The sequence below is a fragment of the Gymnogyps californianus genome, chromosome 5 (assembly GCF_018139145.2).
Source record: "Gymnogyps californianus isolate 813 chromosome 5, ASM1813914v2, whole genome shotgun sequence".
Taxonomy (NCBI): Eukaryota; Metazoa; Chordata; class Aves; order Accipitriformes; family Cathartidae; genus Gymnogyps; species Gymnogyps californianus.
The window spans coordinates 19,992,420-20,017,608 of record NC_059475.1 but is presented as its reverse complement, the minus strand read 5'-3'; the positions used below and the strand labels follow the sequence as shown (position 1 = coordinate 20,017,608).

Genomic DNA, 25,189 nt, shown 5'->3' with positions numbered 1-25,189 from the left:
ATCGCAAAGCAGAATATTTTTATTTCATAAATATTTGTATTTCACTGTGAAATACCCAGGGAAGAATGTTTGTTTTCCACATTCTGTCCTCCAAACATCCGGAGTTTCTTTATGACAGTCAGTAAAATGAACTGTTTTCTTTCTGTGCTTGTAATCCAAGGCTCTGCTTGCCTTCTCTTTTTTTGTTAAAAAAAGGTAGGATATATCCTAAGGGCTAAGAGAGTGGCATAGAAAGAAAAATGTCGTCTCCTTAATCCCCCTTGGCTTATGCCAGCATTCCCACTTTCTTTGACTTCTAACTCCCAAACCTCCAAGACTCAAAAAAGGAAATGCACAGAACTGTGCTTGTGTTTCCAGTGGCTCTTGCTTTCCTTAAGAGATCCTGTGCTAGAGAAAACTAGCTAGATGGGTAGTGATTTGCCCATCAAAAAGAACTGAATACCTACATGTGACTCCTCAGGTAATGCTTTAACCAATAGAGAAATTCAGTAAAGTACAGAATTTGCAAAATGTTGTTGTTAGAAGAGTAGTTATAGAGAGGAGACAGCAACAAAAAGAAAGGAGACAAGTGTATTACTTATCAAAATTAACATTAATCATTTCTATGTATGTGTCTCCTTCCCGTTGTTAAAACATACTGAAGTTGTATCCATTATAAGGAAGTCAAAGTCTTCAAAATGGTATGTGAAGACTCTAATTCCAACGGGTAGGCTCCCAGAGACCCAGGGGAATATTCTCTTGTAGCTTGAAAGCTTGGGAGTTGCCATCTGCTGGACACACTATGGCTGGGATGAGCAGCTGGAGCTCTGCTTTCCACCTTCCTGCCTAATGAGGTAAGGCACTTTGCTTTGTTTTGCCATTTGGTCCATATAAAATTCCCAACTGATACAGCCCTGAGAATGATGTATCTTGGCTTCTGAGACACAAAGTGCATATCTGAAATGTATGGAAACACAGAGCCAAAGAAGTGGCAGGCAGCACTAGTGAATGTGCTAGGATCTGTGTAGAAAAAAACCAAGAACCTATTTAATCTGATTCCAGGGACCAGCTGTGGGTCTCTTGCTCTGGCTTTACTGCTGTTGATGGTTCGTGGGCCACAGTTTGGGAAGCTCTGCATTGATGAATACTGCTGGTCTGGTGCACTATTGATACTGCCAGCAGTCAATCTTTATTACTTGGATGTAATTGGAAAGAAGGAGGGGAAGTAATGAAAATGAGAAATCCCTTGTTACTGGCATAATTTTCCTTCCTTGCACTTCAACTTCAGTGGCACAGTTATGTCTTGTAAGAACTATGCAAATATTTGTAATATCTGGAAGACTGAGTGTGCAGGGCAGCTGGAAAAAGGAACAGCTTGATCTGACAATGCACCGTGGGGCGTTGGATGGTCTTTGAGTGATCCTGGCCAAATTTGGCCAGAGGGTGGAGGCAGAGGGGTGTCTCTTCGTTTCTTTGTACCTTGTTAGGAAACCATCTGACATTATTAGTTTGAGGAGGAGACCTGTTAGCTGAGCTTATTCCCAAAGCTGGGGAATTTTGTGAGAGAAGCAGCTGATTTTGTTGAATTGGATTCCTTGTCCTTCATCTGCATCCTCCATCAGTCAGCTGAATGAGATTGATGGCTAAAACAGCCAGAAACTCTACAGATTGTTAGTGGCTGAGGACAGTGATCATTTTGTAGTTATACTTGGCTGCAGTCTTAAGTTGGTGGAAAAAAAATTGCCAGTAGGGTGGTAAGCCATTTTAAAAGCAGGCCCACCATCTCATCATCATTATTTGTGCACGTTCTCCTCTGATGGGCAAGGGCTGCCACTCATCCCATGGAGCTGAGCTTATCAGTTGGAGCTGCTGCATGCTGTTCTGCAGGGAAGACAGTCATGTGTCTACCAGTTGGGTGGTGCTCTGAGAAGACAGTTTGACTAGAAATAAGACAGGCTGTGTATTTTCATATGTGTAACAGGTGGATAATCTATGACAAACAAAAAATTGATTAAACAGCAATACAGACTTTGCTTCTGTGTAATTAAAACATGGGAGGTTTACCCCAGAATGTCGTTTTCTCTAACTGCCTCTGAGTCTCTGATTCTCCTTTGTTACTTAACCTCCTCCAGAAACTGCTCAGTCTGATTGACATCTTATCTCTGCCTCTGACTTTGTGAGGGCTCTCTGAGGATGTATTTTTAAGGAGCATTGCTTTTAAAGAAAGGAGAGTCATTTGATAGGGGAATTACCGACTTCAAAAAATGGCATTTCCGTGAGAAGCAGAACTATTGAGGGCTGATATCAAATGTGAGAGAGAGATGATTGTATTACCTGATGTCTGATTTATATGGGCACCAATTAGAGCTTGTCCCATAGTGGTGCCATTCATACATTCTCTTTCCTGTGTGGATTCTGATGTCTGATAGGGGTTGGGGATCATGCTGGAGTCTTATCTCCCAGTGAAGGCATTGCTAAGGGCTACATTTGCTACCTAAATGCGTAACTTCTGAAAACCTTTAGGAAGTTAATGACTGAAAGGGTGCATATCTGTCAAATCAGGCTAACAGTGACAAATGGACTCACGAGTTATTCCTGGGATACTCAGCCAACACAGTTCAATTTCATAATGTTCTTTTCCTTAGGAAACCAGGCTCAGAAGGCTCTTAATAGAGGAGAAAAAAATTGCCTTAAAGTTGACTATATAATAGATACTATCTTCAAATTGCTTGCTGTGGGCCAGTTTCTGCTTCTGTTACTCATGACAAAGAGTAGCTTCTTTGCTTTAGGTAGGTTTGCTAACATATTGATATGCTTTTTGGCCATGAGTATTGGCAAGGCCTAAGCATCTTGCCTTATAAGTTTTGCTGTCAAGTATATCCACTGTATCTAATTCAGACTTACTTGTAGTACAAAAAACTGATGAAACCCATCAGTGGATAAACCCACAGGATATGGCGTGTTGCAGTTGTGGAGAAACTGGCCTTTTTAAAGCAATGAGTGAAATGGCTGAAAACATTATTCTCTCTTCTGGACAATGACAGACATTAAATCTATTGCAGCCAATACTTTGAACTATACAGAGGAAGACAAAAGGCAAGTGAGATCATTTCCATCCTTATTCCTCCTCCTCCATATCTTGGCTTGAAGATTTTTGAAGGCTAGCCAGTGCTTCCTTCTTACATATGATTTCTCATCATGCGGGCTATGATCAAAGTCAGAATAACTGCCACAACATACGCTGTCGCCTCACAGTTCACTCTGCCGATGTATTAGGTCCTTTTCACCCCATGTGGGCCTTTATTTTAGAATATGAACCTTTTGGCCAGGGGATTGTTTGCCAGAGATTGTACCCACAGAGTATTTAGAAGAATAAAATCCCAGTCTCAGTTTGTCTCCAGACACTACTGTTTTAAACGTGATAGCTATTAATACTGCTATGTGATTTATTTATTTAGAACATAACTTTTGGCTAAGGTAGCAAATCTGTACAAGTTACTACATGAGTAATATACAGTATCTATACAAAATATATAAAGACACTTCTCTCTGGTATTTATAATGTAAAGTGAGCACTGCTAGGTCAAAAATGAAACGTGGAGTTGGATGGAATGACTTCTGCATACTCATGCAGATTGGAGACAGTAAACTGTATTTCTTAGTACTGTCCTGTAATTTTTTCTCCAGCAAATGTTAAACCATCACAAGATGAAACAGAAGTAAATGAAATTGAAATTGCAGTCTGTAATTAGACTGTCATACTGTAACGCATCTTAAATCTGTCTTCAACAGAAAAACTAACACCCTCCAAAAAACCCTCCCAACCTGCTTCAAGTGTGAATGCATGCAGAGCCTTATAATTTAACATGATTCAACTGAGGCTTGTTCTAAAGATGCCATACATTTGAATTAGTAGTTTGGATGAGACAGAAGGTTGATATACAAGGACAAAGGACCAGAATGACTCGGTCTTGTAAGTTTTTATACCCAGACTTTCAAGACTTTTGAGTGTTTGTTTTGTTGTTGTTTTTTGGTTTTTTTACTGCTTGCTTTTCCAGATTGCTCATATAGCCCTTTCTGTTCTTTCCTTGGCCATGATACCTTTATTTGTTCTCAAGTACTTTCAAAATAGTGCAGCAGCAGCTATTGCTCTATGTCATCTTATTCTTGGAGTCCCTCTGAGCTGTACGCTTTAGGGGGTGGCTCTAAATCCAGATCAGCTTGATCCTTACTGGCTTATTATATTATTACTTTGTCTACTCTTGTTTCTGCTCTGCACGTTATGCCATACTTGATTATCTGCTCTTCTCACAAGCATCTTCATGCTTTCACCCCAGTCCATCCTTTACAGGAAAATCCTGGTTACTAAAGCTTCCCTTTCCTCTCCAGTTATATTTTATAAACTCCTTTTTGAGAAATCATCTGCTGCAATGCCTATAAACACTGCATCTGATGACTGTGAAATATTAGTGGTTTACTAGTGCTGATTTTGTTTATTACACATGTTCACTGCACATACCGATTAATCTGTGCTGGCTCTTATTTAATGCTTTTCCTCCTCCAGCACCCCATGCTTACACATTTCTTTATGTGAGGTGTTCAGGGAGGAACTTTTTTTTTCCTGTATGTCATTCCTGGCTCTATCAATGGCGACTTTGATAATGTAGAGGCCTCTGGATATAACTTACTGTGGGAGTGAGCTTTCTTGGCTTCTGCTTGTAGTCATTACTAGATGCTTTGTTGATAAAACTACAAAGTGTCTGCACCCACTCCATTCAAATAGACAGCCGTCTTCCCCCTGTGCCTAACAGGATTTAGTTTGAGACTTGGAGAACAAGAAGTAGTGTGCTGTGAGGAAGGGAAACCCAACCAACCACCTGCCCTTCGTGCAGATGTCAGTTTGCACTTTATTTTTCTATGTGAAGTTCACTTTCTTTTTCCCTACGTGGCTTTTCTTTGTTACAGTGATCAACTCTAATGATCAAACAGCCAGCACAGGGTGCAATACTTGGAATTAAACAACTTAAGTCTCTTATTTAAAACAGGCTTCACACTTAGAGCAAAAAACTCATTGACTTAACAAATGACTATGTGGCAGGCCTACAGTGGGATTACAAAGCCCTCGTGTAAACTGCAGTTACAGCAGCAAAATTGTGCTCGTGCCAAGAAAGCTTGTTTTGTTCAGAGGACTGGTGTAGGCTGTAATGGCAAAAAGTGCTTTCGCTAGTGTTAGTTGTTCTCTCAGTGGGGGCTTTGCTGGTATAACATGCTGACAATTTTTTATTTTTAGCCCACAAGGCTTAAGAGCAGTGATGCTGTCTCTGTGCTGCTGTCGGACAGCACTGGACCTGAAGAGGCAGAATGAAGCCAGGTAAAGGGAAGACGAATGTTGGCTGTAGGAAATGAGATGTTGCTCAGTGGCTGTAGGCTTAAACTATGCAAAGGACAAGGAGGTACTACCATCTGACCTGTGAGCAAGGTGCTTCCTCCAGGAGCAGAAAGGAGGGGTGAGAGCTTAATATCTAAAGAAAGATAGCAGCCAGCAGCTGCTGTGGCAAAATTAGATAGTGGCTCCAGCTTGTTTTATACCTCCTCCTTCCTTCCTTTAATTGCCAGTTGTTTTGCCCTTGCTGTCTACACAATGTTTAGAAGGGAGATCACAGAGAAGGAGCTAGATTCTCAGTATGTATGTTCATTCACTTCTCTACGAGCACCAAGATCAGGTACCTCTTTGTGCTGCTATGCTTGGAAAGGCTTGTCTGTTGGCTTCCTCCATAGGAGACAATCTTGTGGGCTTAAAACGTTCTATGGGTTTTTTCCCCTCCCATGCTGTGGTCTCCCAGTAGTGATACCTGCAATTTCTGGTCTTCAGAATCCTAACCTGGGATTCACCTATAGTAGCAGCAAGGGTAGAAGTCTCCTTGGGAAACACCCTTCGTGAGAGTGTTTGGTTCTATTGAGCATCTGGATTTTCTCTAGGTCATCTTTCTATAGAGCATTTCTGTGACATGGCTGACTTTCTTTATTCCGTCAGTAGTCACCACTGGCTAGTATGAAGGTATATACTGGGTGAGATGGACTTAACGGCTCTTTTATAAAACAGAGCTCTAGTTTGTCCTGAACTACTTAAGCATTCAAAAAAACATCTTGGTTGTCTTTCAATAACAATTTTTTAACATCCCCCCCCCCCCCCCCCCCCCCCCGCCCCGGTGGAAACTACACTTCTAGATGTCGTTATTCATGGCCATTTTATTAGATTTTTCGGAAGTCCCTCTACAAATTGACCTTAAGTTATATCCTCTCCACCACATTGCTCCTGTCAAGTTTGTAAACGTTTGTAAATGGACTGCCTTGATATTGGCCAATTGAACATTTGTACTCTTGTTTTGTAAGTGACATTTATCCAGGATTGTAGCACAAATTGTTTACTTATGTCTGAATAAATCTTTTCACTAATCCATTTGTGGCACCATGGGATGGAGCTGAAGTGACATGTTTGATACCATTTTCTTCAACAAAACAACTGGAAGTCTGGACGTGAATCGAGTTCCACTGCCACTTGCAATCTGTTACGAGCTCCCATCCTTGAAGGCCAGAGGTTTTAACACGTCCGCCATCTGCTTTGTACTTGTTATATCCGTGCAGAATACTTGGTTGTTTCAGAATGACTTTGCAAACTAAAATAAAGAACGCAGAAATGGTCTACTGCATCCTATATACACATGCTGCCACTACCAAAGGATACACTGAAGCATCTTTGGGCATGAAAAAGCAGACATTGTTTTGGTGTTTATTCATGGGTCACTCCACAACCTCCAACCACGAGACTTTTTCACTTTTATAGTGTACTAGTACTTTTCTGATGTTTGCAAGCCCCAAACTGTGTAGCAATAACAGTCTGGTGCAAAAAAGGAGGCAACCTTGAGAACTTTTGGGCCAGTCTTTCAGTGCAAAGAAAACCAGGAACAATTTGAGTGTGTGTGAGTCCATTCATTGTAGCCATATGTATTATAACCAGTTAGCTCATTTTCTGGTTTTCATTGTTCCGTCTCTTTTGTCAGTGGTGGGATTCAGTTTGTACCATGGAGAACATGCTGATTTTATCTTGCACTGCTTTGGTGCCCTTGTCCTCCTCTCCCAGTGGCAGATGTGATAAGGGATCTCTGTTTGCATCTTGGTTGGTGCATTAGAGCTCGATGTCACAGCATGGAGCACCCAGGCATACTACTCCTCTTTGTAGTCAGGCTGTCACCTTCCTGATGCTCCTTACTACGGAAAGCTGAAACTAGAGGTATATACGATCACAGTGTTTCTGGTAGCCAAAGTGGGAAGTGTCTTCAACACTCCAAGCTAAACTCTTGCATCCCTTTTCCATGTCAGCATCACTGTGTTCTGCAAAGGTGTGATAACATGGCAGCAAAACAACAGGCCTTTCAGGAGGATCATATGGCAGGTAAAATTACTACTCCAGTGCCACAGGGACGTCTCAGGTTCAAGTCAGAGGCAAAGAAACAGCGTAGCAAGTTAGGATCTATTTATTTGAAATAAGTATTATTGAAAACCTTTGTGTAATTTATGACAACTTCCATTTGTATTCCTTGGATAAATTCACTCAGAACCTGAAACATTTTTACCATACTCTTATCAGTCTGTCTTCTTGAATATGCTCTTCTGTGTTAGTTACAACATGTATCCCTTCTCACTCTGCAATTTCCATTTGTAAATAGGTTTTAGGTAGATAATTCTTGGAGAAAAATCAACTAACAATCACTGAGAAAAATGTCCTGTTCCTAAGGAGAACGTATGTCTCCACTTATGGTGCTGGTTAAATTGTAATCCTGAAAAAACGCAGACTGGACGGTCCCATTTTTTTTCGACTGCTGACACTAAAGGGATGTTTCATTACCCTAGTAAAACCTTAGATGAAATTCTGACATTTTCTAAGTACTGAATTTCACTCTGCCTTCATTTCTCAGCAAATACTCCATAGGCTTTTCAAAATTAAGGAATTGGTCCTTCTTCAAGCACAGGTTTTGTCCTTCCTCTAAGATTCCATTTGCTCTACCCAAAAGTTGCAGTGAGTTATTATTTTGAGGCTGGAGCTTGGAAATACTTCATGCTTTGTCACTGCAGTTGAAATTTCTCTCTCCAAAATAATATCCAACCCATTCAATTCCCAGCTTAGTATTTTTAGCACAAGCTGCTTACAGTTACATGTCACCTTCTCTGTAATAGCACTGTGGATTTCCCTGTGCATGTGTTAGGAGCGATCCCTTTGCAACCTAATCCATTTTAGTAACTTGATAATTCTGATGTGAAATTATGAAAACAGTAGAAGGCCCTTCACTTTAAATCTCACCCCTGCTAGCCGGAGGAGTATATATGTCTATATCTATATATATACTACTTTGTTGTCCCCTGTGCTGGGGACTTGTACCCTATTTTCCGTGGACTCCAAATGGAACTGGCCAACTAAGAAATCTGAAGTTCTCTGGCACGTTCTTCTTCAAACAGGTTGTACTTTTTCATGTAACTCTTTCTTTCTAAAAGAACATGGTTTTCCTTTTCTTTTCATGAGGTTTTTACAACTTCTGTAAACATTGCCATTTTTTCACAGTCCCTACGGGATTTGCCTTTGAGCCAGGGTTCATTTGGATTGTGAAGTTGTTTCCGACACCAAAAGCACACCCTTGCATTGTTTTCTCCCTGGCATGCTTTTGTTCAGTAAACATGCATGTGAGGGTGAGTATATTTCAGTGATGATATTACAACTCCCTGGCATATGTGTAGGATGAAAAGTTACTGAGGAGAAGAAAGAAAATGAAAGGTGAAAGCAATAAGGGGTGTCATACTGTATACCATTTGGTGCAGCATATGCACTTGCCCTCCATCACATGGCTAAGCAGCTGCACAAATGCTCCATCCTGCTGGTGAGATCTGAGCCAGACCCTGATGCTTTAGAGTCACATTTGATCCCATCAATACCTGGTTTTGGATTGCTTCCCTTTGCTTACTGCTTGTGAGTTAATCCTCTTTGTGCATCATCTCGTTTTGTCCTAACTGGCAATGCTCTGTTAATTTTTTTTATTCCAGCCATATGTTGAGGTTTGGGGTTTTTTTCCCCTCTTTTATCATGTAAAAGTGAAAATGCTCTGTGGCCACACGGTGTCTGTGGGCTGGGGACTCTGTAGGGTTCACACAGTCTTGGCACATGCTTTGCTGTCTGCTGGTATAATAGGAGCTGTTAGGTTGCACAGCAAGTTATAGGCTTCAGTCCCCATTATGCTCAGTAAAACAGCCATCTTTTTCTCATCACAGATATCATTAGCTATTATGTACTGTTTCAGTTGTTCAATAGAGGTGTCAAATCTTCCACTGCGTTACCAAACAGGTCCATTTTCGCCAAACATCAGTCCAATTTAACCCTTTTTCTGACTATGGCAGGTTGCTTACAGATCCAGTGCCACACACAGTACTTTTAGTTTGATTTTGGTTTTGTCTCTGCAGCTACACCCTGCTTTGTTCTGTTCCCAAATTAGGCTTTCGCCCCTATTGCCAAATGCTTTGTCCATTCTTTCTAAACAATACTTGTAAAGTGGGGAAGCTGCAGGGGCACGGTTGATTTCCCAGTAGCTGTGGTGTGTTAATTAGATGCAAACCTTTAAGCCTCAGTGACCCATGGACTCTGCTGCAAAGTTTATGTGGCTTCTATTGCAGAAGACGGGGCAAACAGTGCCAGAGGGCTCAGATGGTGCTTAAAAGCCTGTCACTCTGCTGCACTGGGTTGTCCAGCCTGTAACTCCTGAGCCACAGGTGCACGTGCCTTATAGTTTCTACTACAGGGGTTGTCATGGGGCAGCAGGGATACCAGCATTGCTAAAGTGGCTCTGGGACCCCTGTATACCCTCAGCTCAGCCCCAGCCTCCAAGGAAGCAGTGGGACCAGGTGGAAACCCGTGCCATTGCTGTGGAAGGTGGTATATGCGTTATGGCTTTCAGGCTGGTGCCACATCCTTGTGCCAATCGATACTGGTACCTCTGCACAGGCAATGGCAAGAAGGAAAGGAAACAGAGCCTCCCTGCAGTATTGCAGGTACAGGACCAAGTACAACCTCACTCATCTTGGCACTAATGTTACCATTTGCATATGCACTGAGAGGTTGTTGTGGTTTAACCCCAGTCAGCAGCCAAGCACCATGCAGCCGCTCCCTCACTGCCCCCCCGCCCTGCTCCCAGTGGGATGGGGAGGAGAACTGGGAAAGAAGGTAGAACTTGTGGGTTGAGATAAGAATATAATACTAACAATAATAATAATTAAATATAATAATAATAATTGTAATGAAAAGGAATATAACAAAAAAAAGAGAAATAAAACCCAAGAAAAGACAAGTGATGCACAATGCAATTGCTCACCACCCGCTGACCGATGCCAGAGCCGCGATCTGTGCCTCCCAGCCAACTCCCCCCTGTTTATATACTGGGCATGACATTCCATGGTATGGAATACCCTTTGGCTAGTTCAGGTCAGCTGCCCTGGCTCTGCTCCCTCCCAGCTCCTTGCACACCTGCTTGCTGGCAGAGCATGGGAAACTGAAAAGTCCTTGGCTTAAGATAAGGGCTACTTAGCAACAACTAAAACATCAGTGTGTTACCAACATCATTCTCACACTAAATCCAAAACACAGCACTGTACCAGCTACTAAGAAGAGAGTTAACTCTGTCCCAGCCGAAACCAGGACAGAGGTTTTAGTGGGAATGTAGTGGTGTATGCAAGTATTGTGGAATGAGGCTATTTTCTAGTATACAAGGAAGTAGGATTCATAAGGTAAAGCTGGGCTTTATAAAAGATACAGTAAGAAGCTTTTACAAGGTCATCAAAGTCTTAGATGCATGTTCTGAGATCTCCAGAGCCTTCCAAAAGGTTTACAAAAACTGTTGTGACAATTCAGTGCTGCTGCTGACTTTGTCCTGAGCTGGAAAAGCAGATGCTTAAAAAAAATGAAGAGCTATGGGAAACAATAGCTGGATGTTCACCCCAGACATACTCTTGTTTTGTGCGGAATGTAGAATCATTTGTTTTACCTGAATGGTTTCATCGCTGCGTGCATGTGTGTGTGCATGTGTATGAGAGAGTGAGATAACTGAGTTTTTGTGAGTGGGTGTTCAATTTTGGCTAACAAGATCCTATTTCACTTAGAATTCAGAATAACAAGTGACAGCTGTGGGACTTAACTTTATAATGATTACACCAGAACAGTAGGTGTATATATTGGACAGGCGTATTTTGTTCTAGGGGGAAAAATATACATCAAGTTATTGAATATTTAGGGATATTAAGAGAAAATCATATCAATTTCCTTGAAATAAATAGTACAAGATAAGAGACGGGAGTTGCAAGAGACACTATGTATAGAAGAGGGATACAATACAAAATAATTACTTTACCAAGATCCATAGATCATGGAATAGAAAGTCTCAGTAGAATTTTTTGGCAGGTTACCTGTTAGGGAAGGAATTCACAAATCAGGCTATTTACTTACTATGGAACTATATTTGAAACTCTTTTTGATAAAATAGAAGATTATCTCTAACATGACAGAGGAGGTCTCAAAAGATTTGAAATAAACAATTTCCTTCTACTATCCAATTAAAAACAATACCTGAGACATGGAAGTAAATACTTTTGTTCTCAGAAAACCACTTGAGCAATATCTTCAAAGAAAATCCTTGTTTCTATATAGTTGCTTTAAAATCAATACAGTGAGCTCAATCTAGGCCTCCACACAGCCAGCATCACTACATTTGCTTGTGCTGCAGAACCCGATGCTCATCTCCCTTGCTGAAGGGGTATTTAGCTTGTGTCAGTGTCCTGGTTTCGGCTGGGACAGAGTTAACTCTCTTCTTAGCAGCTGGTACAGTGCTGGGTTTTGGATTTAGTGTGAGAATGATGTTGATAACATGCTGATGTTTTGGTTGTTGCTAAGTAGCCCTTATCTTAAGCCAAGGACTTTTCAGTTTCCCATGCTCTGCCAGCAAGCAGGTGTGCAAGAGCTGGGAGGGAGTATAGCCGGGGGAGCTGGGAGGGAGTATAGCCGGGGCAGCTGACCCAAACTAGCCAAAGGGGTATTCCATACCATGGAGCGTCATGCCCAGTATATAAACAGGGGGGAGTTGGCTGGGAGGCACGGATCGCGGCTCTGGCATTGGTCAGCGGGTGGTGAGCAACTGCATTGTGCATCACTGTTTTTTTTCCTTCCCCCCCTTCCTTCTTTTTTTTGTTATATTTCTTTTCATTACAATTATTATTATTATATTTCATTATTACTATTGTTAGTATTATATTTTACTTCAGTTATTAAACTGTTCTTATCTCAACCCACGGGTTTTACTTTTTTTTCCTTTCCTCCTCCTCACCCCACTGGGAGGGGGGAGGGGGAAGCAGCTGTGTGGTGCTTAGTTGCTGGCTGGGGTTAAACCACGACAGTCAGATAGCTTAACTGCATGTCATTAGGTGTGAAACTTTAAAATTGTGTTGTCTAATACAGACATTGCTTTTAAAAAAGTTGAAGGGGGATTAAATAAAAATGAAATACAGTAATATTTTAGACTGGCTTTACTTGTAAGATTTCCTTAATTTACTTTTCTACTTAAAGTTGAAGACATGATTTTTAAAAACTTCTTATATATAAAATGTGAAAATATTCAGCAGAGCAGAAGTTCTAGTCTTTTGGAAAACAACATCTCCTTACAAACTCAATTAGCTAATAGCAGCCATTCCAGGCTATTAGGTGGTTAATAGGTGTGCCAGAAGAGTAAAACCATTGTCAAATGTTATAGCTGGAAGTGAAGGGATTCCAGAAAAGTTGTGCTTTGCGTCTATGACATTTAGAGTGTATAGTTATATACACATGGTAGGAGGATGGAAAAAAGAGGATGTTTGAAGAGCTGTGTGTTAAGTGTTTCTTAACTTTTTCAAGAAGTTTCCACTACTTAGTCGTTAATTACTATATAATTTGTATGATTGGGAATGACTGAGTCATCCATACTGAGGAGATTTTATGATAGTGACAATTTTGAGCCCGGTGTGTTCAAAAGGACTAATATGACTTAAATATCCATGTCCTGTTGAATTTCCATTACAGCTGAACATCTTTTAGGTCCTTTGAAGTTTTATTCCAAGTCTCTCTTTTCAGATTCTTCAGTCAGTTACAACTTCTTCCAATCTGTGCCACCTACTTCTGCCTGCAGAAGGCGGGAGGAGCTTTCCCTTGAGCAAGGCATCTGTGACATGGATCTGAGAAAGCAGGTCCTCACCTCTCACACTCCAGACTCATGTGATTCTCTTAGCAAATGTCAAGATGGAGCAGAAGCATTAACCATGTCATGTGTGGTGTCATATAATCCAGGATTTATGTGAAAGGCAGAAGGCTGAAGTAATTTCAGTAGTCTTAGATGCTCTGCTTCTAGTTATCTGATCAAGTTCCTTTTTCCAAGTGAGCAAAGCCCTGAGAATGGCACAGCAAGACTGAGTTTTCTTGTAACACTGTGATAACCTTTTAGCAGATTGCATTTAGTTTTCAGCTCCTACCTCTGTGCCTACTGGTGCACCTCATATTGGGATTGTTTTTTGGAAAACGAGAAAATAGACTGCTTAAAAAACAGCTTCAGAGGGTTTGGGCTTCTTGTGTCTTGAATAATTTGAGTAATTTTTATAATCTGAGAATAGATCTGCAATTTTACAAAATGACCTACAATGGAGAAATACCACTTTTGCACTGCTTCTGTGGGTGTTGCTGAGCTGGCAGGCATCCATATACCCCTCCACAAGTCCCTGCTTTGGGACTTTCCCTTTCTAGCCTCAGTTTTTGCTCTTCTGGCAATTTACTCTGTCTCTGAAGTTACCCATGCAGGTACACACTGGTGGGTTCGTTCTTTAGATGAATGTTGCAATTGTGTAGATAGTGTTGACAAGGATTTTCTGGTTTTCTTTTTTCTTACTTCATTTGTATAGACTGTACTTTCCTGAGTCTTCAGAAGAAGCACCTGGGGCCATTGAACCAGAGGACCTGTGTATCCCCAAGAGGATTTTATCACCAAGGAAATGTTATTAATGAGCTGTCTCTTAAGTCTTCCACTCTGCCCTGGTTGTTTGTCCCTGTAATTAGTAGATGTGCTCTTCTAGGAAGCCCTAAACTTGCTATCTGCTTCTTTTGAAAATGTTATTAATTAAGCAGGAAGTTGTATTATTGGCTTGAACTTTATAGCTGCCCTTGACACTCCAGAGGGTTTGTGCAGTGATCTAGATATTGTTTATACGTGGCAGTCTTTTTTAATTACCATTGATCCTAAGTTTTTAACAGTTCCTTCTAATCTACTACCTGTAAGCCTGACAGAAGGACCGTGCAACTGGGAGAGTTTAATTCTGGTATCAGGCAGAGCTGAATAAGCTATTAAAAATGTTTACTCATTATTTTTTTGACCAAGTTCATAAAATGTGAAAGCAGCTTTACAGAAACAATGTAAAAATGTAGCATAAATTTGGAAACCTCTGCCCTTGCTGCCCCCACTTCAAATTGAGTGTTTCAGAGGAGCACATGCCTGTTAAATAGCGTACCAGAGACAGAGAGACAGAGGCAGCAGCACTGTCGTATTTGGTGCGAGTCTCTAACAAATGCTTAATTTTGGTCTTTTGGCAGCATTTGATGTTAATAGACTGCAAGGTGCTTTTTTTTTCTGCAAGTCAGAGTGGTTGGTGATGTGCCCGGGGCTGCTTCAATCCCCCCTCCAACATGATTTCTATAATTTTTAGAAGCTATGGGTCACTCGGTTGTGAAAGGCATCTGTCTTGTCTTCAAAGGGTTAAACGTGCCAGTTCCTGTGGAGTATTCTTCCTGCTTCTATTAGCGATGTCATGTCTGGGTGGAAGTGCCATGGAGAGGACTGTGATACCAAACCATGCTTTTAGTTGCACATAGGATGCAACTGTTGATTACTGAGAAATTATGTCACTAGCTAGGGCTGTTGGAGCCAGACTCTTTTGCCATCACCCATTGCCCGAAGAAATTGTGGGTAGCAGGAAGACCTCATGCATGTACAGACATATGTGTTGAGGCAGTGAGAGAGGACAAGAGTGCTGAGGACCTGTGTGGGAATTTGCATGTATCATTCACAATCGGAAAGCGTAACTTTCATTTGTATGTCTTACAAAGCACTGTTCTTATTTATCATTTCCAAACATTTCATCAACAGTACTTATCACAGCTCTTGCCTGCACAGTGATTTCCTCTCAGCAGATCTTTGAGCGGAACAAGTGCTGCTGCTGCAGTCTGCTCGGATGTCTGCTCACTGCTCTGAATTGCCTCGATTCTGTGTCTTTTACCCAGCATTTTCCCTATTGACTTCAGCTTCTCCTTATCTTCTTTAGGGGAAAGATCCTAAGGAAAGTTTGCTACTGACTCTGCCTTTGCAGAAGTGGTCGCCCATCTGAATGTCTCCCTTCTCTTTGTCTACAGGAGTCGATTTAAACATTTCCTTTGGATGGTTTTATTGCAACTGATTTTTATTATTGTTATTATGATTGTTCTGAATCCACATCAGTTATATCCTCAGCATTTTTCCTTTTATTTATTTGGCATTCATTTTTCATCACACAAGCATTACTGCACTTGATCATACAAGCATTGTCTAATCCAAAGCCTGTGCCAGACGCCTCAGGAGAAGGTGCAGAAAACCTAAAATGGGCAATTATTCCAGATCATTTGTGGTTGTTTTATCTGGGGATGTTAAGACCATGTATATAAAGCCCAGAATGGTGTTTCAGTTCTGTTGAAACCAGTGTGAGAACCTCCACAGACTCCAGTAAGATCAGGATTTTGTTGGCAATTTGTGCCAGCTCTGGAAGTTAAAATAGTAATTGTTCTAGACAACATGTACTCCTATAGCTTGGAGACTTTGTAGCTCTATAGTTTTGAAAATACAGTTCCCCCTGTTCAGTCAATAGTGTTATCGTGGTAGGTTACAGGGATCTTTCAGTCGAGTAACCTTCCCAGTGGTTATGACCTGATGTGTCCTTCCTGAATGCATCCCATTGATTTTTGTCACTCTGCCATGCTCAGGAAATGCTTCTTCTGTCAAAGCCCTCTTTTACTGTCAGGTATTCTGACTCATCTGTTTTAGCACTTGAGCTTCTCATATTGGTATACAGGCCCTTATTGCTTCTATTTCTGGGCTTGTGCCTTTTTAGCCTCCCCCCCCCCCTTTTTTTTTCCAATTCAAGACCTCTAATACCCTGAAAGTATCCAAAATGTACGTCTTCCATTTTGGTCTGTTTTTCCTGTAGTTCACTCATGAGTATTCTGTCCTTGTCTTCAGTTCTCTCTTGATTATTGGCTCAGAATTTTAGAAATTGTCTTTTCTTTAACATTGTGCAGTAGGGAATGTTTTGGCAAACAGGATGCTCTACCCATAAACCCATTCAAATATCTTACCAACTTGGCCCTTAAAAGTGAGCACTCCCCTGTGCTAGCAGCAGTTTTATCAACCCCTTAATGAACACCAGTTTTGCTGGTATACACAGGAACTAGTGACTGAGTTATCTGGCAGAAGCGTCCTTCAGTTAGTATAATCAATTGCTACATTCCTCACTTTTAAACTAATCAGACCTGATTTGGCATAAACCCCTTTTGTCTGGAGTGTAAATCCAGGATGCACATGAGAGTCAGGTCAGGGAAGATTGTCCACAGTGGGTCTGATTAGCATATGCTTTTTAGCTTGGTCAGCGCTCCTGGTTTTGTAACAGGGCTTGCGATTGATATATTGTAGTTCCTTAAGTGTAAGAGAGCTAGTCCATGCAGGCGTTTGTCCATGCAGACTTTTATTGTTAGACTTCCCTGCTATCATCAGATATGGTTTCACTAAATGTGCTCAGTTATAGTGAAAGATGCTGGGTATTAAAATGCGTTTAAGCAATGGTTATGTTTGACTTTGCAAAATCCAAAACAGTTCCTTACATTTGCCTCTTCCTTTCCCACATCTCCACCTTCATTAAATATCACTGATATGCATCTATTCAGGAAATAGCAATTAGGCACATTCATCTGGTAAGGCAACGAGCTCCCGATGAAGCAAAATGCTGCACGTCTGCGAAATTCCAGGTTGTGCAAGGACTGCCAGTCCCGCGGCAGCAGCCCGTGTTGTGATGGTGCTCCCGTGGTGCTGTTTGCTGCCTGGTTGCACAGGGGGACACAAGGGCTGCTTTCCTATGGCAGCTGCCAGTCCTCATTACATCTCAGTCTGTAATGAAACTGCGTGTCAGAGTGCACAGGAGTGTTGCAAAGGGTCTCCAAAATTTTGCAATACAGACGACCCGAGGTGGCAGGGCTGCCTGTAGCCGTAACAGGCTGAATAAAAGGGAAGCCCCACACTCCTTCTTTCTTGCCGCTCTTCCACAAAGGTGATTCCAGCTTCTAAGAAACCCTCGTGTTGTCTTCAGCTGTTCCTTATGTCTGTGTTCCCATTACAGTGAGACTCTGTGTCACTCAACAAACTGAAATACTGTAGTCTTATAATTAGATATAGTTGGAGAAAAAATGAACAAGCCTTTTTTTCATATAAGTCCCTAATGAAGAAATTGCATAGCCAAAAACTAATCTGTGGGGGTTCTCTCAATTTTTTTTTTTTGGACAACTTTATCAATCACTCTAGTAAAGGCTGATATTTTTTCTTACATTCTTGCCCCAGTTACATCCTTAGACTATCATGACTGTGTTACCCATTTTAGTGTAGTAATACCTCTACTTCTGCATAGATAGATAAATCGGTGTGGAAGTTTCCCTGCAACATATTTTTCCTAAACTGAAGCCCCCCCCTCCCTGGGGACTCATCCAGGTTTGCCAGAAACATGTTTGGCAGTGTCCTGGAGAAGGAATCTCCTTTCATTTTCCCTAGATTACTGCCTGAAAGATGATGTAAGAAAAATCTTGCAGATGCTTTCTGCATTAAATAAAGAGCTTTCCCCATGAATTTAAATCTCCTATAGCTTACTTTTAATGATTCAGCAGTGAGTTATGTTTGGTTTATATTTTGTAATTAGAGGGCAGAACAGATGGCAAACCCTCTGTTTAAAGTAAAGTGTACTGAGTAACCCACAGTGCCTGGTGCTTTGTATCTTGCTAACCAGAATTCGGAGAAAAGTTGCACTCACTTTTATCAACCTTGCTCCCAGAGCTTTACATGGAAACAGTGTTAGCAGAAACATTCACCAAATCTCACTTAATAGCAGCACCGTTTCTGCTGCTACTCAGGCCAGCGAACTAAATCTAGTTTAGAGTAGCTGGGGAGGACGTCAGGAAACATCAAATATCATGAGCAGAGGCATCCTTATGAGACAGACACTATAAAGTGTCCAGTTTGGCAGCTGGGGTCAAATATGTCATTAGAAGGGAAGGCTTTGGCCAAAATACAAGACCAGCTTAGAACATTTCAAAGATTCTTAAGTGACAGTCTTTTAGTAAAAGAATGATCTTGATCCTTGATGAATTTCACTATGCGTTACAGCTTGACCACTTCAGTATCCTTGTATTTTTCAATGACATACAGAATTTTTCATTCCTTTTGTGTTGCGGTGTTGGTTTATTCCATGGAATAGGTGCAGGCAGGACTCCATTTCAGCTGTAGGTAAGATCACACTTTTCCCTGCTTCAGCAAATTGTTAGGAAGCTTCTATTAATGAAATATTTGATTTTACGATAATATTTGCTTTTACTTCTACAGAGAAAGTGTAACAGAGCTGATAGGGTATCAGATGCTGCAATACCTTGCCTTTGCTTTTTGGAAGAAGTGCCAGATGGACACTCATTCCAGAGATGTAGGTACATTCCCTTTCAAAGTAAGCAGGAGCAAAGAAGTGGGAGAAGGCAGTGCAAAACGCGTGATGGTGTTCCTTGGTGTTGACTTTGAGATTCCTTTCCCTTATCACCCATTTAGAAGAGAGTTTATCTGATGTCAGCTGTAGGTCTAGACAGGTGTAGGCACTAGCTGGCAGGTAGGAATTATTACCAGAGATGCTCCTGGATTCAGAATTTACCTATGGGATAAAATAAAGGCCAGTTCAAAGCTCTCCTTTCTCTGCCTCTTTGAATTCTTCTTTTTTTTTCTTTTTTCTTTTTTTTTTTTCTGTCTTAACATTAATCTGGCTGTTTCACCATCATCCATCTATTCCCCTGCCTACGCTCTGTATCTTTTTAGCAGCAGTTGTCGTCTGTGAAGTCTACATAGTATCATGATGAGAATTCAGAACGACCCAGTGCTATTCTGTACTTTTTTTTTCTCCATCCTGCTGCTTCTCCTTCATTAATTTCTCATTCCTTTTCTTCTTTCCTTCTGCCAGTCTTTCTTTTGCATCCAATTTTCCATTTTGCATCTAAGCTGGTCCTGCTTTGAGCAGGGAGTTGGACCTGGTGACAATCTGTATCATTCTGTTCACTGAAAAGCATCCTTTAAATTGCAGAGGCCACCACCAGCATTGATAATCATAATTCTTTTATGTGGAAATACCCACATTCTCCTGTCACTGTATGGTGGTCCTATTAAAAGACAAAACCCCCCCAAACCTGGAATTTGTCTTGTACCTAGGTGCAAGTCTTGTACCTTGGATTAACAACAATACTGTTAGTTTGATGCTATGCATCAGCCTTTATATCATAGTGGTTTTTGTATGTCTCTGGTTAAAATTTAGGCCTTTGATGCATGATCGAATTATCACGTTGGCTGAGTGCTGATGATAGTCTATGTGTACACTTATAATCCATGATATATTTGAGGTAACTCTGCTTAGCTTCACTCATAATGAAAAATTTTTATTTCTTGAAGTTACTGTTGCTGAAGGCACACAGGCAGTGTCACAGCAGATGAATCGACACCTAGTAACCATTTAAACTAAGGTAATTTTATTGTGGATTGAGACCTTAGTTCAAAGGTACTGGGTTATGTATTCTGAATTGAGCAGGGTCAGGCTTTCAGTGACCAAATTTCTGTGGATAGATATTATTTTTCTTATCTGCATTGAATACTACTTTGTTCAGTTGGTGGCCCTATTGATTTTTGTGATTTTGTTTCTGTGTGATTTACTAATCTATGTGAAAAGGCATCAGAATCTGGTCTGACAAACAGAAGACAGCTGTAAAGGCTTCCCTTCTCCACCCCCAGCCCCCCACCCCCTTCCTGGCCCTTTAGTTCAAGACTGATGGCACTTTCCTCTGAAAGTAAAATATTTGCTGTGTTTAAGATTGCAGTTCTTCCAGAGACGCCTCACTCAAACTGCTTGGTCTTGTTACCTTAAAGCCCTAATCCACTTACTTAATACACATTCTTAGTGAAAAATCTGCCTCTGAACACACTTAGCCTTGGACAGAAAGCTTCAAGAAACTTATAACGCTAAGTAGACATGGCTTGGAAGCTAGGTGACATACTCCATGATCCCATCCCTTACACAGCTTCAGTAAAAACGTCTCAATTGTATTATTGTGTTCACAAATTGCACTGCTACTGCCAGGCAAATATACTTTTCCCCAGCAGCCTTGTGCTGCTTATCCTCTTTTTTTTCCTTTTTTCTTCTTTTTTTGGGGGTGGGGAGGGGCAGGAAGGGGAAAAGATAGTAGCAGCATTTCAGTCTGACATTCATGCAGCTCTAAGAACTGTGTTTTGTCAACTGCTCTCTGAGCTCCTCTCTTTTTACATAACAGATTCTCAGGTTAAGAGAAGCTGGGGGAACAGAAGAGTGTTTCAATGATTAATATCTCTGCTGGGCACCAGGATGTCAGATTGCTGCTGCAAAAGAGATTTACAAAAAAAAAAAAAAAAAAAAAGAAATTGAGGCCAGTTTTCTGCTGGATGCCCAAAGGAGAGAAAGCCAGGTTTTTAAAGGTGTTGAGGAACCAAAATATAAAGTAGGTATCTTCGTGTCTGTGTGTATCTTTAGGTGCATAATTATTTTCAGATAAGCAACCCCTTTTTACTCTTGGAAGATGCTTATTATCCTAGAGTGATTACAGAGTTAAGTAATACTTTTAACTTCAAAGAAATCTGTTCCTTTTTTATGGTGAGGAATCAGCAAGAAAAAATCCCTGTTATTGTAGAAGTAGGCAAAAAATCCTCAGATCTGGACAAAGAGTGTGAGCAGCCAAATCCCTAGCAATACGCACAGCTGTAGTGGTCTTGAAAGCAGTAATGCTCTGCTCTGTGAAGTTGTGAAGGCTCTTGTGCACAATGCGAGAGAAATTATGAGGCCCATTTAAAATGGTTTCTTGCAGGAGTATACCACCTGTGTTTTCAGTGTTTATCTGTGAGAGTGCAGATGACCAAGAGATGGAAATGGACTTGCATGCTCAAACTTTCTTCCTATAACAGCACATTTTCTGCAATATGAAGTGGTTAAAGAAGTTGGAAGTGACTTTTATTGATGTCTTCTATTTTTAGCAAGTAATCAGAACCAATTTATTCTCCTTGATAGGGTAGTGTATAAGAAAGCAGAGGAGAGGCAGCCTAGGGGAATGTGAAGCATCTTACTAAGGATGTTTCCCCTGATATCCCAAATGTAATTTATTTAACTGTTTGTGGTGGTGGTTCTATTTCCCTTCTTTCACTTAATTTTGTTAAAGCCATGCTATTAAATATTGCTACTGATCTGGATGCTGTTAGGATCAAAAGTATTGTAGGCTACAAGAATGTGATTATGACTGTAGCCCATAAGAGTTTTCTGTGACACCATTCTCTACAGACTGCTGTTGCCGGGAAGCTGATCTAACTTCCAGGACAGGAAATCTTCTATAAAGGTGACAGACTGTCAAATGACTCTTCAAGGTGTTTATGTAGGAGTATGATGCCTTCCAATTATTTAATTAACCAGTGAACACCTGTAGACACCCTGGTGTTTTCTGTCAGTTGGAAACTATTCATGGATGGGAGAAAGAAAATTGCTTGTACTGCAGTTTTGCATGGACCTGGAAGGTGTAGGGCTGCTCAGCTCTAGAGGAAAGGCACTGTTCTCTGCTTCATTACATTCATTAAACTTCATTACAGACCTTAAGTGTCTGCAGCAATGCTAGGGAATCAATACTGCTCTGCAATTCCTCTGCAAGAGTCGTTTTCTGAGCTCTAGTGCACTCTACGGTACCACTGACCTAATCCAAAAACGGTAAGAGATACTTAATCCAACAGCTTCTTTATCTTTGTTGCTCCCCATTAATCATGAAGGCCAAGTTCACTCTCAGGTTAAAGATCGAGCTTAAAGACGATTTCTCTGGGAATCCAGCCATTGCAAAGAATTGATTTCACCTGCCCTTCCAGAACCCTGGGCTTCACCTGGGTGCAGGCATCTTTCAGCCCTGGCAGAATTCCTCCTCCTCTCCAGCCTCACCTCTCTTTGCAAAGCTCTTGGTTTCTATAATAAATAACGCTGCCCACATGCTCGAGTTTTCCCCTGTCTGTCTAATAAGCAATCACTTAGTGCTGATGACAGGAAACTGCCTACAGAAATCGATAGCTGACGTGTGGCAGCCCTGTTCAGGTGAAGGCAGCAGTGAATACAGATGAGAAGAGTGAGTCCCTTGATGTGAAGAGGATTTACAGGCTATATTGATGTGGTTAGAAAAGAAAGGGCTTAGGAAAGGGTGCTATTTGGGGTGAAAAGATGGGATTGTGTCAGTGTCAGTGTCAGTATGTGTAAGGGCTAAACAAATAAGGCAGTGTCGATTTGAATATGTAACCGCCTAGCATGTGAGACTCAATGTTTTGTTTAAGAAATTTTTACAGAGGAGGTGGCATCAGTCTTCTGGGGTATAGGTGTATGTGAGGATATGGGTTTGGGTAAGGATTCTGGAGCAAGTGCTGGAATGAATTCAAGAGGTGCTTGCTTTCTTAGCACAGCTGGTATGGTGTCTGTGGATGTGAACCTTGGAGAGTACAACACTACTTGTTCCTGCCATTACACATGAGTTCAGGTTCTAGGTGGTTGTAATGATCCATTCTGACCTTTAAAAATAAATCTTTGCATGCTCACTGAAATAACTGTTTAAGATACTGGTCAGCTAGTGTAGAAGGGGAGGGGAGCTAGAAAGCAGTGTTCCCCTCTGATAGAATTGTTTCTATTGATACTTTGATGCCATCGGATTATTTCCATCTGGTTGAATGCTTGTTATTGTTGTGGAGGAAAAAACTTTCAATCTCCGCACGAAGATGCATTCAAGCCTGCTACTTTTTTAGCTCACACACTAATTCCCTTATTCCTCCAAACTGACCCTATCGTGTTTTGACATTGTTGGATTTTCTTTTCCCAATACTTTTTCTCTCTCCTCCTCTCTAAGCCATTTCCTCTGTACTTATCCTGCTGTAAAACTTTATTGTTTTGTTAGGTTGTGATTGACTCTCTTGCAGCAAGGTGATTTACAACACTTAGCAATGAGCATGTTATATAAAAATTAATTGTATTCTGTTCTACAGTCTGGGTTGGGTGGGGTTTTTTTGTTGTTTCCTTCCAACTTTCCATTCTTCCTTCACCTTCTAACCTATTCTATTGTACAAAATTAAATACTATTATGAGTGCATATTATCCATGCAGATAAGATCTTGTGGACTTTCTTGTGGACTCTAGCAAACTATTTCTTTGTTCTGTACAGTGTGGATTGATTTTGTTCTTGTCTCCTAGATTTTTTTCTTGACTTAGGGATCAGTCTAATCTTCTCTAACTTTTCTGGTACTCTGTTCAGTTTTTCTCCAGTTCTCTGATTAGATCTGACTGTGGCATTGTTCTACAGTGACACACTGTAATTTCATACTCCTTTTTTTTTATTTTTTCCCCTCCCGAGATACAGCATAATTTCCTGTGAGGTCTTCACAAGTGGTTGCCATGCTGTGAGCCAGTAATTCAGCTGGCAATAAGAATGCCCCGGGGCTTCCTTAATGCATATTAATGCATATTTTAACCAACACAAGGTCTCATGATATATCAAGAATTTCACTAAAATTTCATCAGCTCTATCTTAGATTTTGATTTGTTCATGTTGGTTAGAGAGATTGGCATGTAAATATTTTCAAATCCCTTGAAAGCACTTTTCCTCTGTGATATTACCAAAGAATGTACTTTGTTTTACCTTCCAGTAACTGGAAGCAGTTGGGATTGCTCTGTCAGATTACACAGGGTCTTTAAAGACTGTACTGCATAGTTTAAATGCACTGGATCTTATCCTTTACCTGGCTGTGCAGTTTCAGGGAATGGGGAAGATCACAATGACTGTATTTTACTTTATGCCCTGCACCATTCATTGCAGCTTCTCTGAGCAGCTCTTCAAAAGCATAAGGCAGCTAGAGCAGAAATGTGTTTCCTCTTCCATTGGCCATGCCTGGATTTCAGGTGGCAAAACAGCAGATATGGTGCAGATCATTGTAAATTATCATCCTATCTTTTTCATTTTTTAATTATATACAAAGCTTTGTCAAGAATGTTTTTGGTTTTGTTTGCATTCTGCTTAAAGCAGTGGGGTTTCATTCTTGGTTGGTCCTCAAGCACTACTGTAATGATCCTGATTATTAGGAATAGTAAGATCTAAAAGCTAAGCCTCATCAAAAGCCAGTTAAAGCAATTGGAAAGAAGCTGATTTAATTAGCTTTACAGCAGGCCCTTCTCCAAGTCTGCCCATCTACTAAATAAGAAGTGGTAGTGAAAAGCAGTTACAGATTATTTTGGGTTTTTTTCTCTTTCTTTTTGTTTTGGCCACCATTTGCAAGTCCCTACCTGTCCCAACTGTCTGTTTTCTCATTGCCACCTCCTTTCAGTAGGATTTACAAACCATGCACAAACTTGCAGGAGGTGTTTTGCTTTTCTCCTCCCCCCCCCCCGCTGAAACCCTGCAGGTAAAGGTAATGTAAACCACTATATTCTCCTTCCTTTACATGGCCCTTCCCAAGTGCACAGTGAATACTTCAAAGGCAATTGTTTTACTTCATTTAATTGATTTTTCATATATTCTAGAACTGGTGGAACAAGTACATTAAGGTTTTGATCCTGCAAGTCAATAAAACTAGTTGTGTGCTTGCACACTTCCATAGAACCCAGAACTGTCAGGGCCGGTGGGGAAGCATCATCTCTGCCAGCAGGAAGGAAGGATTCTGTTTCTTGCACTGAAGTCTCAAGGAAGTTATTTTGGGACCTAGTGTTG

At 40.9% G+C, this 25,189-nt stretch overlaps 1 protein-coding gene across 3 annotated transcripts in view; it reads left to right on the top strand.

The window, feature by feature from the left end:
• Window positions 1-25,189, top strand: part of TSPAN4 (tetraspanin 4) — a 391,838-nt gene that overhangs the window by 182,811 nt on the left and 183,838 nt on the right. The window lies entirely within an intron of this gene.